The sequence below is a fragment of the Leuciscus leuciscus genome, assembly GCF_965113295.1.
Source record: "Leuciscus leuciscus genome assembly, chromosome: 3".
Classification (NCBI taxonomy): domain Eukaryota; kingdom Metazoa; phylum Chordata; class Actinopteri; order Cypriniformes; family Leuciscidae; genus Leuciscus; species Leuciscus leuciscus.
Window position 1 is genome coordinate 60,848,479 of NC_138727.1, and position 12,220 is coordinate 60,860,698.

Sequence of the window (12,220 nt, forward strand, 5' to 3'; positions counted from 1 at the left end):
TTCTAGGCGTCGGGGGCACTGGCGTATCAGTATCCCAAGAGGCAAACAGTTCATCAGTCTTTTATACTCCTTGTTTACAACTGACATTTGGTTGACACTCCTCCAAAGTTTCCCAGATCCTTCTCCAGTCAGGTGCAAGCGGTCCACCTCTTCATGTCCTTGAACTACAGTAAACTCAGCTAAGAGAGCTGAGTTCATTTAAAGTTCTAGGAGTCTAGCGCACACACATAATCACAATTTTCTGCTCCTCTCAACATGGGTTAGCACAGTCACATATTCACACATAACCATTTACTGTACATCTATGCCAAAACAATATAAGCCATCTTTTACAAACAAATTAAATAACAACATTGAATGCAACGCATTATTTCCAATACATTGGCTAAATATGTGTAACAAAAAGGCATCTATAATAAATAAGGAGGCAGGTAATTGCATTTTCTTGATATTATACAACACCCCCTTCATGCAATTATCCTGACTCTTTATCCTTCCTTCTCATAATTGTAGCACAGACTTTGTTCACTTCATCAAACTTTACCAATAACATGGACATTTGTCCATCATTCTTAAATAGATTGGTTTGTTACAGTTCATGCAATATTTCACCCAGTTTTGTTTTCTGGTTCCCATAACAGAAATAATGCATTATAATTATTTTGTAATTGTATTAAAATTATTTATTTATTAAGGAATAAAACTTTGTGCTCTGCTTGTTTATCATGTATTAGGCCAATTTGGATCTCAACAAAAATCCAGTACTTCAAGCACCCGGTCTCCCCTTAGAGGCGCGGCTCCACCCCTAGCCCAGCTAGGGGATGCGCTTCCAGGTGAAGTACCTTGGAAACGTTAGCCACTGACATCTCCTAGGGTCTTTAGGGCACAAAGTTAGTATCTGGGGTATGATGGGTTTTCCTTGCCCCAACTACAAGCTTAAACATCCCCCTTGGTTTGAACCAGTCTAGAAATTTCTTCAATATTCAAACAGTGCACAAGGTTTCTTTTTTATTATTGCTTGTAAACGTCCAGTTCCAAACCTCTGGGTCAAATATTTTCAAGCATCTCATTTTCTCATTCAAATATCTTACACTAAATCCAGTAATCATTTCTTAAGCATTAACAGATTCTCAGATATCATAATTGTACCATCAAATATAAAAAAAAAACCTTTTGTAGTAATTGTTGCATAAACATATCACATCCTACAATTATTTATCTGGTTAATTATGGTTACATTTCATACATTTACTATAATCAGAATAATCCAGTTATTAAACCTTTGTATCCAGAGTGATTCTTCTAATGTTTCCCTTAATATCTGAGAACACTATATATTCAAACATAAATTATATAAGTCAATACATCAATTTGTTCCTTGTTATACATATGGTTCCCATTGTAAAGTTTGCAAACAATCTCTCAAGTTAATAATGTCCATCTTTAAACATTTTATATTTTAAATTAAATGTACAAGTTCATCTTTTAACATGCCCTACGGTCACAAGAGTTTCTTCTTCAATTAGCATAGCATATATTTTAATTTCCTTAATATATTATATACATTCAAAGTCCACTGAAGCCAATGAATTCTTTAATTCATAAAGATTTAAAAATATTTCAAAAGCAAAAACAACATTATTTTCAGTAAGTTCTTTCTATAAATTATCTTTACATCCCCATTATAATAAGGTTCACACTTTGTTACATCAGTATTTGGTGGCATCACACACATTTTAAATCCTCAAAAATTAACCCAATAATTAAATCATCTTATCAGTTGTTCTCACCCTAAACGTCTCCTTAGTTAAATCTAAGGTATAATCTTTTCTAACCCCAGATTTGTTTGTTACTATAGTATAATACCTTTTCACATAATACAATTAAATTATTCTTTATTCATTTACAATAATATATTTTGTTTTCTTAAATCATGTATTTATCAGTCAGTAAAAACCATAAACACAACTGGCATTATAGATTACATAAAATTATTACATTTTATGTTTACAATATCAAACACCCACTTCATAATAGTCCTTTTAGTTCTACGGTTCTTATTTTATTTATTTATTATAAATCATTAAAATAATAAAGTAATAATATTTACCAGGATTTCCCAAAAGGTTTAACTGACCCCAGCTAAGGTCTCAGTGCTGGTGGATGCAGAGCGGCCGTTTCTTACTATTACAGTCTATCTTGTTTTACAGTCTATTTGACTGAATAAGAGGCATATACAAACTATATACTGTAGGACTTCTTCTGCTATTTCCACCCCCTTCTTTGAAAGGGTTCCAGATTCAGTCAAGGCCATTTGGTGCTCTTGCATGGATCATAATGAGAGCTTGTTTGTCCTCATCTGCTCTCTTGCTGTTCTCAAACACTTCCATGATAAGCCTGCATCCAGAAGTGTCAATCAGGTCAACATTACAATATGTCTACTAGCACCTATTATTCATAATGAGCTCATTTTCAATTATTCATTTCTTTTTGTTTGTTATGGAAACATACTAAATTAACTTTAAGTTGTTTTCTCAACTCTTCTACAAGTTGATTGACCATCCTTGTCCAGTTTCTCTCCCAATTTTTCTAGTCTTTCTAGTCTTCTTTCTGCATATTAGAATGCTTTAATATAACAGATTCTGCAATATTTTCCATAATCCTAATCTATTTTATGTGACTCTCATTAAATATTATTGGCCTACATGCTCCACATGCTATCATCATATATTCGTGATTTAATATCACTCTTCGTTTCTGCTTCCAAGTACGTGCACACATTATTTTATTTTTTTTCTCTAAAAAGAAATACTGTCTATTTTCATTTCTCATTTTATCATGATATTTAGGATGATGTTTAAAAATAACCCACATTTTATATCATTTTTTATTTCTCACTCTTACTACAAGTAGAAGGAATTAGCCTCCTATCCATGTATTACTTTATCTTATATTACCATTATTCCTTGTCTAGAAGTCTTATTCTGTAATGTTATTACATGTACACATTTTTCCACTTCATGTTAGACCTACCTCAGTCTTTAAGTTTCAATAGAGAAGCCTCGTTCCATTTTCTAGAACCGTTGTGTCTGCCTGAAAGGCTAGTTTTCATTTTAATACATGAGAATCTCCTCATGTTAAATATCTACATTGCTGGATTTTACTGCTTGCCCTGTCATAAGCGAAGCGTCCTCCACTAACAGGTCTTATCTTTTAGCCAGTCTCTGCCTCTTACTGTCTGAGGCTAGCCGTTTGAGACTTTCTGTCTCTCCTTTTTCACGGCTTTCTCAATCTTTACGGCTCTCGCTCATAAAGTTATTTGTTCTACGCGCGTTCAACCCTTTCTGGGCTGTCTATAAATAATCTCTGTTCAACCCTTTCTGGGATTTTCCTTTAAATAATCTTTTCTAGATTATTACTTTCTGGCTAAATTTCTCTTAGTCGACTTTTGTTTTAACCCTTCTGGGTTTTATTGTTATTACATTAATCTTTGCCCTTTCTGGGTATGCATTATAGCATTCATTTTTCCACTCTCACGGAATTTTATTTGTATATTAATCTTTGCCCTTTCTGGCAAAATGCTATGCATTATAGCATTAATTTTTCCACTCTCACGGAATTTTATTTTTATATTAATCTTTACCCTTTCTGGGTTTAATCTATAAATATTATCTACATCCTTTTCTGGGCTGTATCTTTAAATACTATCTTTTCCAGAAGTTTCTCTTAGACGTCTTTTATTTTAACCCTTTCTGGGTTGTTCCTTTCAATAATCTTTTCTAGATTATTAACATTTTTGGGGTCTTACAGGTTGCCTTTTAGTTGGTAATTTACTAGCTTTCAAAGTTCGTACTCCTATACTCAAGCGTACGAGTGCGGAAGCGAATGGGCAAGCATTGCTCGATCGACCGTGGCCAGGGGTCGATGGATCAATGCCCCTAAAACGTTGGGCGCCATGTTTTACGGTGTATACTTTACTCTTAACACCTTTTACCTATTTATTTATTATTCTCAGGTAAGGTAAAGAAAGTCAAATCTGACCTAAACCGTAAGCATTCAAAAGGTACTTACAATTTGGTCAGAAGACTCCTCTGTGGTATGTTCTCATTAAAAGTCTTCCAGCATCATAAATCTCAGAAGGCAGATTTTGTAATCAATTAAATTTCTTTTAATTGGTTACTTTTCTTTTTATAATAAACAAAAATATAAAAGGCGAATACAACTTAATCGTTTAAGTATAAAATACAATAGTCATGTTTTGAAACAAAGGTGTAGTAAGCTCTGGGCTTCTTATCTTCTGCTTGGGGTTTCTTGTCCTCAGCTCTGGGCTTCTAGGCGTCGGGGGCACTGGCTTATCAGTATCCCAAGAGGCAGTCCGTTCATCAGTCTTTTATACTCCTTGTTTACAACTGGCATTTGGTTGACACTCCTCCAAAGTTTCCCAGATCCTTCTCCAGTCAGGTGCAAGCGGTCCACCTCTTCATGTCCTTGAACTACAGTAAACTCAGCTAAGAGAGCTGAGTTCATTTAAAGTTCTAGGAGTCTAGCGCACACACATAATCACAATTTTCTGCTCCTCTTAACATGGGTTAGCACAGTCACATATTCACACATAACCATTTACTGTACATCTATGCCAAAACAATATAAGCCATCTTTTACAAACAAATTAAATAACAACATTGAATGCAACGCATTATTTCCAATACATTGGCTAAATATGTGTAACAAAAAGGCATCTATAATAAATAAGGAGGCAGGTAATTGCATTTTCTTGATATTATACAACAACTGCTATGACTATTCAAGTCAAGTCAAGTCAAGTTTATTTGTATAGCGCTTTTCACAATACAGAATCAAAGCAGCTTCACAGTATTAAATTAAAATAATACAACAAAGTTTGTTTCAAGAGGAATTTATTGATTGATAAAATTAAATTAAATATCCCCAAAATATCCCCAACTGAGCAAGCCAAAGGCAACAGTGGCAAGGAACCGAAAAACTCCATCAAGTGACCTAATGGTGTCCTAAAACTCCATCAGGTGACCTAATGGAGAAAAAAAAAACTTGGGAGAACCCAGGCTCAGTCGGGGGCCAGTTCTCCTCTGGCATTTATGAGCTAGAGGCCGGATTGTAGTTTGAACTGTAGGATTATATCAATGCCTGGCTGAAGAGATGCGACTTTAATCTAGTTTTAAACTGGGAGAGCGAGTCTGAGCAACGAACAGTATCAGGAAGACTATTCCAGAGTTTTGGAGCCAAATGTGAAAATGCTCTCCCTCCTTTGGTGGTTCTGGATATCCTAGGTATGACCAAAAGCCTTGAATTTAGTGATCTTAAAGAGCGCGATGGATTATAGGGCGATAGAAGATCCGTTAAATAGACTGGAGCTAAGCCGTTTAGGGCTTTATAAGTCAGTAGCAATATCTTATAATTAATACGGAGCTTTATAGGTAACCAATGCAGTGATGATAAAATCGGTGTTATATGATCATATTTTCTTGATCTCGTAAGAACTCTAGCGGCGGCATTTTGGACTAACTGTAGCTTGTTTATTGAGGATGCAGGACAACCAGCTAATAAAGCATTACAGTAATCCAGTCTCGAGGTCATGAATGCATGAACTAACTTTTCTGCATCAGAAACTGATAGCATATTACGTAGCTTAGCAATGTTTCTAAGGTGGAAAAAGGCTGTTTTTGTAACATATGAAATATGATTTTCAAAAGACAGGTTGCAATCGAGTATAACACCCAGGTCTTTTACTGTAGAGGATAAAGTAACAGGACATCCTATGATGTTAAAGTTGTATTGTGCGAGGTTTTGTGGGCGGTTTTTTGAACCGATAAGTATTACCTCTGTCTTGTCTGGATTTAATAAAAGAAAATTACGCGTCATCCAATCTTTTATATCTTTAACACACTCTGTCAATTTGGAAAATTTAGCTTTTTCATCCGGCCGTGATGAAATATATATTTGAGTGTCATCAGCATAACAATGGAAACTAATTCCATGTTTCCTTATAATATTTCCAAGTGGCATCATATATATTGAAAATAACAGAGGGCCTAACACAGATCCCTGTGGCACTCCATAGTTTACTGGAGTTATGATCGATTTTTCTCCATTTAAATAGACAAAATGGTAGCGGTCAGATAGGTATGATTTGAACCAGCTTAGTGCTTGTCCTTGAACACCAGTATAATTTTGTAGTCGATCTAAGAGTAATGTATGATCTATAGTATCGAACGCAGCACTAAGATCAAGTAAAACTAGTATTGAGATACAGCCTTGGTCAGAAGCTAAAAGTAAATCATTTGTGATTTTAACGAGCGCAGTTTCAGTGCTATGATGCGGTCTGAATCCTGACTGAAACTTTTCATAGATATCATTTTGTTGCAAGAAAGAGCCCAGTTGAGCGGACACCACTTTTTCTAATATTTTAGACATAAATGGAAGATTTGAAATGGGTCTATAATTTGCTAGATTATTATGATCTAATTGTGGTTTCTTAATGAGAGGTTTTATAACTGCCAGTTTAAATGTTCTTGGAACATGACCTAAAGATAAAGACGAGTTAATAATATTGAGGAGAGGCTCTTCCACTACAGGTAACACTTCTTTCAGTAGTTTAGTTGGTATAGGATCTAATAAACATGTTGTTGTTTTAGATGAAGTGATACGTTTATTTAACTCTTTTTGTTCTATAGTTGTAAAGCACTGTAATTGTTCTTACGGGGTGATAATTGAAGCTGAATTATAAGGCACGATTGAAGATTGAACGTTTACAATTGTGGTTCTGATGCTTTCTATTTTCTCAGTGAAGAACTTCATGAAATCATTACTACTGAACTGTAACGGGATATTTTGTTCGGGTGACGTCTGTTTATTTGTTAGTCTAGCCACGGTGTTAAATAAAAACCTTGGATTGTTTTGGTTGTTTTCTATTAGTTTGCGGAGGTGCTCAGCCCTGGCCGCTTTTAGGGCCTTTTTATAATGTGACATACTGTCTTTCCACGCGATTCTAAAGACCTCTAAATTAGTTTGTTTCCATTTACGCTCTAAAATACGGGTTTCTCTCTTTAAAACATGCGTAGTATTGTTATACCATGGTGCTTTATTTTTGTCTCTGACCTTTTTTAATTTAATAGGTGCAACCACATCCAATGTTCTAGAGAGAATGGTGCTCATAGTGCTAGTTAGTTCTTCTAGTTCATCTGTTTGTTTGGGTTCAGGCAGCAGCTGAGACAGATTAGATAAGCAATTTGAGAAATTATCTATGGTGGATGGGAGGATTGTTCTGCCTGGTTGATAACGCGACGCCACATGACATATTACAGCAGTACGTAATATGCAAGTTACCATGTAGTGATCAGTGACTTCATCACTTTGTGGAATGATATCTATATCGGTTGGATCAGTTCCATGTGATATAATTAAATCGAGTGTATGATTAAGACGATGTGTTGGTCCGGTGACGTTTTGCTTGACCCCAAATGAATTTAATAAATCTGTAAACGCAGCTCCTAACGCATCATTTGGATTATCTACGTGTATGTTAAAATCTCCAACAATTAATGCTTTATCGACATTGACTAATAGGTCTGAGAGAAAATCTGCAAACTCTTTTAGGAAATCAGCGTAAGGCCCTGGCAGTCTGTATACGGTAGCCAAGGCTAGAGATAATAGGGATGTTTTTCTAACATCTAAGATCGTAACATTTAGTACAAGTACTTCAAATGAAATAAACTTATAACCCGTTTTCTGAGTAACATTTAGAATATCTCTATAAATGGTTGCAACACCTCCGCCACGACCAATCAGACAGGGCTCATGCTTATAACAGTATCCAGGAGGAGTAGACTCATTAATACCGAAATAATCATTTGGTTTAAGCCAGGTTTCAGTAAGGCAAAGTACATCGAAGCTATTCTCTGTGACTATTTCATTTACAATAACTGCCTTAGGTGTGAGTGATCTAATGTTTAGAAGACCTAGCTTTAGAAATAGTTTTTGTTTACTAATAGCAACATTTTCTGTTTTAATAACAATTAGATTTTTCCTAGATCCTGCAGTAGATTTATTATTTGATCTCACTAAACGAGGAATAGACACGGTTTCTATGCAATGTTCTACACTAGTATTTATATCAGTTAAATTGGTGCAGCAGAGACTATGATTTGGACTTTTGGTTACTAGTCAAAGGGTATTTAACATTTTGGAGATGTTATCTGACAGAAGATCCGCTCCGAATCTGCTTGGGTGTAAGCCATCAGCACGGAAAAGCCTAGGACGCTCCCAAAACAGATTTCAATTATTTACAAAGAGCAGTTTCTGCTCATTGCACCATGACATTAACCATTCATTTAGCGCAAATAATCTGCTGAACTTTTCATGCCCTAGTCGGTACGTGGGAAGCGGTCCTGACACAATGATCGTTGTTTCAGGCGATGTGCTGCGTACCGTATCGATTAGATTCCTGAAGTCTTTCTTCAGAATCTCCGTCTGGCGCAGCCTGATGTCGTTCACTCCCGCGTGCAGGACCACAGTTCCGACGCGCTCGTCACCGTTCAGGATCTCGGGAACGCGAGCAGCGATTTCAGAAACACGAGCACCAGGAAAGCAGTGACTGTGCACCTTACGTAGCGTGTACGTGCCGAACGATGGAATCGCCGATGATCACAGCATCGCGTTCTGTTTCGCGTAGAGGGGAGAAGCGGTTTTGTGACAGCTCAAATGTGTCCTCACCTGCACCAAACGGTAGACTACTTACATCTGATATATTCGCCATTTTAACAGATGGACAGTGAGTTAGCAACGAAGCTACCAGTGATGCTATCAATATTAATACTAATTTATGACTGAAGTCTTGGATATAATCCGTTTTCTTTTTTTTTTTTGTGGTAGGGGTGTAGAGTAGACGCATGATAGGCGAAAAAAAAAAAAATTACAAAAAAAAAGTTTGTTTGTAAGTGAGTGTGGAGAAGACGCGTTCAGCCGTTCAGGGTTGGATCACTAATAGGCTTGAGACGCGTCTGCTCAACAGTCCGCGTTGTAACTATGAGGTTTGAGCAGTAGTGCTTCTCAGTGAGAAAAAGTAGAAAATGTTCGTTGTAAGCGAGTTTAAAGAGAAAAATCAAGAATTATAAATCAAATCGATAGAGCTCCAAAAACAACAACGCATTCAGACGCGACGCATGATAATAACAGGACAAGACATTACTCACCGTGTTTGTTGAGTGTTTCTTACTCACCTGAGCTTTTATGAACTCAAAGGCGCGAGCGCGCGAGAGAAAATAAATAAATAAAAATAGCTGAGCGCACGGGTGGCGCGTTAACAGGCTAGCGAATTACTAGCGTGTTGTGCTAGTAGTAACGGAAGCTAGCGATGTCAGGTTAATCTGAGATGTTGGGTAAGCTGTATTTAGTAGTAGTATAAACAACAAGAAATTGTAGTAAATGATGGTTCAAAACAAGGAAATACGAGGCTAAGACGGAGCTTACAGCACCGAAGCAAACACACTCACAGCAGGCAGCGAGGCAGACAGGAGCAATCGAGGTATATGTGAAACTGTGAAACGAGGTATATATGAGGACTATTCTGTGAAACTTATCTGTTCTACTGATAACAGATATTGAGCTTTGTCCAGCTTTGTTTGGATATTAAAACATCTAGGCTCGGACACTTCTTACCTGGAGCTGCCCTTACTGCTGGAGTGGTGAGCGATCTGGAGCTGTTCATCGCCTTGGGATATAGCTGGGGATCTTGTCAGTCGGACTGGTTTCAGTAAATCGAACATATTGATGGCGTGGACCCTTGGACAGTTCACAGTATAGTAGCTGGCTGAAGCTTTCTCGCCTATTGAGCTGCATTGGTCCGTGGCTAGGCTAACCGGCTGCTACCAACAGATACTGTCCTGAAACCAAATCTTCTATAGTCCGCATGGGCTCCCCTCACCTCCAACGTATCCCACACTTGTCCCCTGGGTTACTACGGGCACTGCCACTTGTCCTGGTGTGCATAGTCATCATTCATTCACGTTTGCTGAATCCATGGACAGCTGCTAACTGTAGCATGACAGCGACTCTTCCATCCACCATGCTCCGGTACCTGCCGAACCAACTCTTGGAACTTAACACTCGTCTCGCCCCATTAAACATCTTTGCTCTCAAGCAATTGGGCATTCTTCGCCGACCCCGCTACGTCCATAGAGGGTCGCGACGGCGTTTTGTTTACTCCGAGAGCATCTCCGAGAGCTCAATTCCAAGCCTGTGCACAGCTGCTAGCGGCGCACACCAATGACGTCATCGGATGCGTCATCAGAGCGCTCATGGTTTAGGTCTAAAAAACTATAACCGACCACACCCAGGCCCCCTGCTGGAGGAACCCCGCACTGCGCGCCATCTTCAGTGATTAAAATGGAACTGTTAAACTGTCAATCACTTACCAATAAGTCATCTTTTATCCACAACTATATATTTGATCAGAAGATTGATTTTATGTGTCTCACTGAGACCTGGCACAAATCAGAAGTGTATTCTGCACTAAATGAAGCGTGCCCCTCTGGCTATACATATCTGGAAAAAGCCAGGGGTAATGGACGTGGAGGGAGTTTGGCGGTTATTCATCGCTCTGATTTGCACCTGCCCTCTGTGACATTGCCAAAGCTGTCATCATTTGAATGCTTGGCTTTTATGTGCGAAAAACCCATCCCACTTACAACCATCCTCATATACCAGCCACCTAAACCACACCCACGTTTCATTTCAGAATTAACTGAGCTACTCTTGTCAGTGTGCACCACATCAAACAATGTGGCAATTCTTGGAGACTTTAATATCCATGTTAATTCTCCCACTAGTCAATATACTACAGAATTACTACAACTTCTTGATACACTCAATCTCAGACAACTCGTGACAGTCCCTACCCATACAAAAGGGCACACACTGGACCTTATTATAACAAATTTTCCTGTTATCAATGTTCATGTACATGATTTAGGCATATCTGATCATAATGCCATATCATTAGACTTTTTATTCCTGACTTCACTCAATAAGCCTAAACATAAAATCTGCTTTCGCAAAACAAAAGAAATGAACCCTGAACATATGTCTTACGACCTACAAAACCTGGCCATATCCGCCCATCACTCTTCTCCTGACGCACTTGTCGATCATTACAATACCGGATTGCAAGAGATACTTGATGCCCATGCGCCCCTCAAGACACGGACTGTAACATTTATACACTCTGCCCCGTGGTACACTGGTGCGCTGCGTAGACAGAACTATATGAGATGCAGAACATGTGAATGACAGTGTCATAGATTTTTTCCCTAAACCTAACTACCTGGGTTGTCTCCAATCGACATTCCCTGTCCTATTCTACCTCGTTAATCTAACTCACTTGCTGCGCAGCATAAATTGACAGACAGACTTCAGCAAATGTCCTTTGAGTTCTTTTGCTTGGGTGAGATTCGCTGAGAATTGCTTGAGTACTCTCCTGGCCGTAAATAAAGAACTCAAAGGACATTTGCTGAAGTCTGTCTGTCAATTTCTGCTAACTTTTGATAAAGGTTGAACACAATGTCACCAAAACGTTCTGTTCTTTGCCTGCATTGTGTTCAACCTTTATCAAAAGTTAGTAAGACCTAAAAGAAGAAGAAGTAAGATTTAGTTTGTTATATTGTTAGACCTAGACGAGGAAGTCAGGAAAAAGTTTGTCATAATGTTAGACCCAAAAGAAAGTCAGGTAAAAGTTTGTCATAATGTTAGACCCAAAGGAGAAGTCAGGTTAAAAGTTTAAAGAGGTGGTAAAACACGATTTCACTTTTCTAACTTTAGTTAGTGTGTAATGTTGCTGTTTGAGCATAAACAACATCTGCAAAGTTACAACTTTCAAAGTTTAAAGCAAAGGGAGATATTTGCTTTTAAAGAAATCAATTTCTAAGAACTACAAAAAACGGCCAGTAGGGACTACACGACATTCCTGCGGGCTTGCTGACATCACTAAGCCCAATATTTACATAAACCCCTCCTCCGATGAAGGATTCGCACAACGGCTAGTCCTGAAAGATGGAGCAGTTCCAACTTTAAAAACAGAAACTGTTTACGGGCCACAACCTGTAAGTATGATTTATTTTTCGTCGTTGTGTTTTCCTGTAATAGTTTGTATTGTTAATTGTACATTGTAGCAAGGAAGTAAACGAAGGAC

The 12,220-nt window shown here is 37.8% G+C and overlaps 2 protein-coding genes across 2 annotated transcripts in view; both read left to right on the forward strand.

Annotated features, from left to right (window-relative positions):
* Positions 1–12,220, forward strand: part of LOC309493656 (uncharacterized protein) — a 103,950-nt gene that overhangs the window by 85,839 nt on the left and 5,891 nt on the right. The gene's annotated exons all lie outside the window — the stretch shown is intronic.
* Positions 1–12,220, forward strand: part of LOC309493647 (uncharacterized protein) — a 379,124-nt gene that overhangs the window by 20,201 nt on the left and 346,703 nt on the right. The gene's annotated exons all lie outside the window — the stretch shown is intronic.